We start from the raw sequence: 5,940 nt of genomic DNA, 5'->3' as shown, positions 1-5,940 counted from the left end.
GCGGATTTTAATAGCGTCTGATTAATTCTTCTGGTTCGGGGACTGAGTGTTAATGTTTGTCCCGAAACTTTCCTCTTTATACAAACACAACACATCACACTACGAACGGCCACAGAAACACGCAATAGTAATAAAATCCCTCCGTATACCGTTGGTGGCAGGAAGCCAATCCGGCTATAAAACAGGGTCAAATCCACATATGCGATATACGCGACCCCAGAGATGTGGGAAAGACGGTAGTAGAAAAAGATAACTGATCATAGAATGACAGAAACTGAACTTGGACAGTTAATAGATTATCCTGGGGGCGGAACTCCGATAGTGGTTCGACATTCACAATACAACTGTGATGTGGAAAAATACAAAATAGCACAAAATACTCCGTGATGGTTGGTAACCCTCTACGAGCAGCCAGCCAGCCAGTCAGCTGGATTGCCACATGTTTCCAAAACACTGGTTTCTAGTGCTCCTTTGAGATACTACAGCAATGCACTGATGGAGTACTAGGAGAGATATGCACTTCAACTTGTATACATTCCTTCCTTGGCTATGTTAAAAATGAAGTTTGTAGAGGGAACCATTACTCATTTTCATTGGCAGCAAATATTAAAAGTTTTCAAGCTCCTTCGGCGTTTTCAGTCGTGAAACGCCCAATGTTTTTGTCCCATTGTGGCAGCGGGCTCGCTGTTAGGTTGCCATATCTTTCCAAGACGTTGGCGGATGCAGCATTGGGACACCACTGCGAGCTCCCTTTGTGAAGACAATACTTTCGCTGGCATAAATGCCTGTCATTGGCTTTTATGTCTAATGATCTTTGTAATTGCTTAAAATGTTATAATTATCGCCATAAGACCTATCTGTGTCGGTGCGAAGTAAAACAAATAGCAAAAACAAATGCTATAAATTAGTGAATTAACAACTCAGTTCAGTGTTGAACCTGCTGCTGCAGTTCGGTCATTTAAGGTAGTTGATTTGTATAGTCAGAAATTCCGACCAGTCCATTTCACCGTGAGACGTAAACTGCTTATTTTATTCCATTTTACTGCAAATAACGTGGATATTTTACAATCTTTAGCGTACGTTTGATGTATGTTATGAATAGTAATTCAAATTTGTGACATAGAAATGAAATAAACCATAAATACTGGATACAGTAAAATAATAGTAAATCACGCTGTAGGATCCATAAGGGTGAATACCCAACATTCTGTCATTAACATCTTCGAATGGGATTATATCTACTATATCACAAAAGATGCCATGCATTATGGTAAGTAATGGTGTAAAGTTAACTTTTAATCAAATTTAGATTTACTAGAATGTTTTTTCTATTAATTTCCATCACTTCATTACTATAATTATTTCTTTGATATTCCATTAAGTTAATAGTTGCAAGTATTTTTTATTTCTGATTGTTCTGGTATGTGCATTGTATCTCAATGTCCGACTTCTTGGCTGAATGTTCAGCGTTGAGACCTTCAGTTCAAAATGTCTCGGGTTCGATTCCCGGCCAGGTCGCGGAATTTAATTCTTCTGGCTCGGCGACTGGGTATTTGTGTTTGTCCCAACACTTTCTTCTTCAAAATTCAGACAACACAACACATCACACTACCAAGCAGCACAGAAACACTCAATAGTAATCACATCCCTCCACATAGGGTTGGCGTCAGGAAGGCCATCCGGTCGTAAAACAGAGCCAAATCTCTGTGTGTGTGTGTGTGTGACACAGTTCGTTTCTGTGACGCTATAGGTATGTGAAGAGCGGTGGAAGAAGAAGAAGAAGATGCACTGTATGTCAAACTGGCTAGATGGAGGAGAGGGCAAAATGGTTATATTCTTTCCAGACGAAATAAATCTACTCTAATTTAATACACAGAATAAACTGTCGTTCATGGATTGTGATTTACATTCGTGTTCTGACGGAGGACATTTGTACCCTAAATAGAGAGGATATAATTGATAGGGTCACGTTGTTGAGACAGGAAGAATTATGTTCGTCTCTTCCAGGCCGGAGATGAAGTCTTCTTGTTCCCAGGCGGCAGTAGTGTTTATTGCTCTTCCCCGGAAAACACATGTATAATGCGTGGCTTGTAATTGCCAGAGCAAGGTTTACAAAACAACCGCTGGAAGAGGGTCAATTCTTGCAATACACAGAGTTTCATTCTTTTTCATTTCACCGTTCTCTTCTCTCTATTTCCGCCTTTTTTTTCTGCGGCATATTTTTTCGTTTCGTATTCTTATCGGTTTCTGTCACGTTGGAGGAAGTCGCGGCTGTTTATCTGAGTACATCATGCTATCCCCCACATATCCAGCCCCGAGCTGCTGTAACAAATAGCTTTCAAACTTTATCTTGCATTCAGAATATCTTAAGTTCGGTTTGGAAGTAGATTGCTCTTTTTCTTTCGGACGTATATTGGTAATATTCCAGTACGATATGATCTCATCTTTGTTGGTAGATGTACAGAGTGTTTACACAAGCCCTCAACCATGCCAACATACTGAACTGGGACTATTTACATTATTTATTAAAGAAACCTTTTACATTCTTTAACTTATGATGTTTAACTTCAGAATACATGGTTCCAGAGAGAGAAATCCATTGAAGAATTGATTGAGTTGGGATAAATAATAATAATAATAATAATAATAATAATAATAATAATAATAATAATAATAATAATAATAATAATAATAATAATAATAATAATAATAATAATAATAATAATAATAATAATAATAATATCACATTACATATACATTACATTATCATTATAGACTGTTATGCCTTTCAGCGTTCAGTCTGCAAGCCTCTGTGAATTTACTAAACGTCGCCACAATCCTCGATTTGCAACTAGTGTTGTGGCCTCATTTAGTTCTATACCTCTTATCTTTAAATCGTTAAAAACCGAGTCTAACCATCGTCGTCTTGGTCTCCCTCTACTTCTCTTATCCTCCATAGCAGAGTTCATTATTCTCCTAGGTAAACTATCCTCCTCCATTCGCCTCACATGTACCCACCACCGAAGCCGGTTTATTCGTACAGCTTCATCCATCGAGTTCATTCCTAAATTAGCCTTTATCTCCTCATTCCGAGTACCCTCCTGCCATTGTTCCCACCTGTTTGTATCAGCAATCATTCTTGCTACTTTTATGTCTGTTACTTCTAATGGATAATATATCCCGAGTCCACCCAGCTTTCGTTCCCATAAAGCAAAGCGAAGATAGTTTCGTCTGGGAGCTGACTTCCTTCTTACAGAATACTGCTGATCGCAACTGCGAGCTCATTGCATTAGCTTTACTACACCTTGATTCAATCTCACTATATTACCATCCTGGGAGAACACACAACCTGAATACTTGAAATTATCGACCTGTTCCAGCTTTATAATAATAATAATAATAATAATAATAATAATAATAATAATAATAATAATAATAATAATAATAATAATAATAATACGAACCCCATGGCACTACAGCCCTGAAGGACCTTGGCCTACCAGGCGACCGCTGCTCAGCCCGAAAACCTTCAGATTATGAGGTGTCGTGTGTTCAGCACGACGAATCCTCTCGGCCGTTACTTTTGTCTTTCTAGACACAGGCCGCTATCTCACCGTCGGATAGCTCCTCAATTCTAATCAGTAATCACGTTGGCTGAGTGGACGTCGAACCAGCTCTCAAATCCAGGTAAAACTCCCTGACCTGGCCGGGAGTTGAACCCGGGGCCTCCGGGTAAGAGGAAGGTACGCTACCCCTACACCACGGGGAATAATAATAATAATAATAATAATAATAATAATAATAATAATAATAATAAAGACACCTCCGCACAGGTCATGAAGGCCCTTGGAGGAGTGGAAGGCAAAGGCTTCCACCATTGTTAACCGCAACACGTGATGGGGTAGAGTGGTTAGCTCTACGCCCGGCCGCCTTTGCCCCCAGGAATTAACCTGGTACTCATTTTTGGTGTAGGCTGAGTGAACCTCAGAGCCATATGCACCTCCGGAAGTGGAAATCTCGTTTCTTAAATTTTACGACTTCCTGACAGGGATTTCAATCCACGTTCTTCCGGGCTAACCAAGCACGCCTTTACCGCCTCGGCCAGGCAGCCCCTAATAATAATAATAATAATAATAATAATAATAATAATAATAATAATAATAATAATAATAATAATAATATTAATAATAATAATAATAATAATAGTAATAATAATAATAAATAATAATAATAAATATACTGCTGCTACTACTACTACTACTACTACTACTACTACTACTAATAATAATAATAATAATAATAATAATAATAAATATTTGAACAGCGTTTAGGCTTTCAACGTCTTTTCTGGATCCTTTTTTTCCACCAGGGCATCACATATCTCTTCTTCTTTTTTGCTTGTACTTCAAAGCAGTTCTGGATAGTTTTGAGGGCTCAGTCCAAATAAGTTCTCCTCATTCCTATCTGTAGCTGCCGATTCATTCAAAGGCTGAGTGGTTTCCTCGGTCGTGTCTGTTGCTATCCAAGAACACAAGTGATAGACAGGCCATCTCGGTGTTTCCCAATTGGATTCCAGAGCACACAATCAAATTTCCCTCGCTCCTGGGTGACATTCGAATGGGCTCCGGTGCTCTGCATCCGTCTCTACAGCATCAAGATTTTTCTCTCATATTGAGAGACTTGTGGCTATGTACATTACATTGGTTTAGTTAAAATGTTATTATAGTTTAGCAGCGCTTCAGCCATTAGCTTCGCCCGTTATAGTTGTTGTTCGTTCCTGTCCTGCTTCCAGGGTTTGCAATACAGGCGGAGCCCCGCAAATTGCTCGGAAAAATCGTATACAAGGTCTCTCTTATAAACACAGACCGAGCACTCGGTGTTTGTACTCTGAGCTACAGTAGCTGCCTCAGCCCGACTTTCGTCTCGCGCGGCCGCCCTGCTTTATATGCGTGTATACAATCTCATATGAAATCTTACCTTATGAAAGATGCTGGAAGTGTAATCCTTCATAATGAGGGACTTCATAAACACCATTGGATTTTCTACATGCCAATAGCCAGAGTTATGACTGGTCACACGACCATTAGGATGAAACCAGGTCTCATCCGGAAAGAACACAAACTGTGGGTCGAATGCACGATCATTCAATGATGCAAGATGCCACTCATAATATCTCACTCTTGTGGATGGATCAGCTGGTTTTAAACAATGGGCCCGTGTAAACCTGTACGGTTTGATGTGTAACAGCTTTGTAGCTGTGTGTGCAGAAGAAACAGAAACCTCTACTTGTTTGTACTAATTTTGTGAGTGATTTATTCGGTGTCAGTTCAAAATTCGCACCAATGTCATCTAGATTTTCCTCTGTTAAAACTGTACGTGTGGGCGCATGTTTTTTTTTTATTGAGCACTAAGCCAGTAGTTTCAAATTTATTTACAATTACGTGAATCTGTGCTCATGAAGGTAGCATTTCTCCAGGAAATTGCTGAACAAATGCATCGCGTACCCGTAGAGCCGACTCGCACTTAAAATAATTTTTACATACGAAAATATGGTGTTGCAATGATAACTGTCTCACGTGTTAACAGCTGAGATTCAGACTGGCTAATGATGCTACGGTCGAAAACACGTACACGCTCCTTGCAAGGTCAAGAACTATGCGCGCGCCTCCCGTACAGCTGCTTTGGTCTCGGAGAGTAGAAACGCCGCTGGACGGTCTGGCTTTATAAGAGAGGCTCTGTATATATTTGGTGAGGGACGTATTATTTTTCCAATACATCCACATGGTATTTACATAGTTTTCCTATCCGTCTGTTCTCAGTTGTTATCCTATCTTCAATTAATGTCAAGTTTCTTAACTGTGTAACACTAAATATTAATTTTCTCCGTGAATTGAAGAGTAAGCGCAATTATGTACATAACAAAAATATTTAAAATTAAGG

This window comes from Anabrus simplex, chromosome 1 (genome assembly GCF_040414725.1).
Source record: "Anabrus simplex isolate iqAnaSimp1 chromosome 1, ASM4041472v1, whole genome shotgun sequence".
In the NCBI taxonomy this organism is placed as follows: domain Eukaryota; kingdom Metazoa; phylum Arthropoda; class Insecta; order Orthoptera; family Tettigoniidae; genus Anabrus; species Anabrus simplex.
Note: the sequence above shows the minus strand (reverse complement) of the source record.